The sequence below is a fragment of the Apis dorsata genome, unplaced genomic scaffold, assembly GCF_000469605.1.
Source record: "Apis dorsata unplaced genomic scaffold, Apis dorsata 1.3 scaffold_552, whole genome shotgun sequence".
Taxonomy (NCBI): Eukaryota; Metazoa; Arthropoda; class Insecta; order Hymenoptera; family Apidae; genus Apis; species Apis dorsata.
Genome location: NW_006263768.1, coordinates 289,715 through 290,159, shown reverse-complemented (window position 1 = coordinate 290,159; position 445 = coordinate 289,715). Strand labels below are relative to the sequence as shown.

General features: G+C 26.7%; 1 protein-coding gene across 2 annotated transcripts in view; it reads left to right on the top strand.

The window, feature by feature from the left end:
- Positions 1–445, top strand: part of LOC102670948 (potassium voltage-gated channel protein Shaker) — a 118,787-nt gene that overhangs the window by 4,906 nt on the left and 113,436 nt on the right. The gene's annotated exons all lie outside the window — the stretch shown is intronic.

Below are 445 nucleotides of genomic sequence, written 5' to 3'. Positions count from 1 at the left end.
ATTGAAATAATTCTACTGGATTTTTATTTTGAAAATTTGGAAAGAATTGGAAAGAATTAAGGGGTTGGTTTTTCTGGCAATGAATTTTGATTCGTAATTACGTTTTGGGGAAATTCGAGTTTGTTGGGAATTGTTTTAAGGTGAATGGTTAAATTGACAGGGAGTACGTGGTAAATTATAATTATGAAGAGGAGATGATGATTTTTATAAATGATTAAAATGATTGAAATAATTCTATTGGATTTTTATTTTGAAAATTTAGAAAGAATTGGAAAGAATTAAGGAGTTGATTTTTCTGGTAATGAATTTTGATTCGTAATTACGTTTTAGGAAAATTCGAGTTTATTGGTATTAGGAATCGTTTCAAAGCGAATGGTTAAATTGATAGAAAGTGGGTGGTAAATTATAATTATAAAGAGGAGATGATGATTTTTATAAATGATTA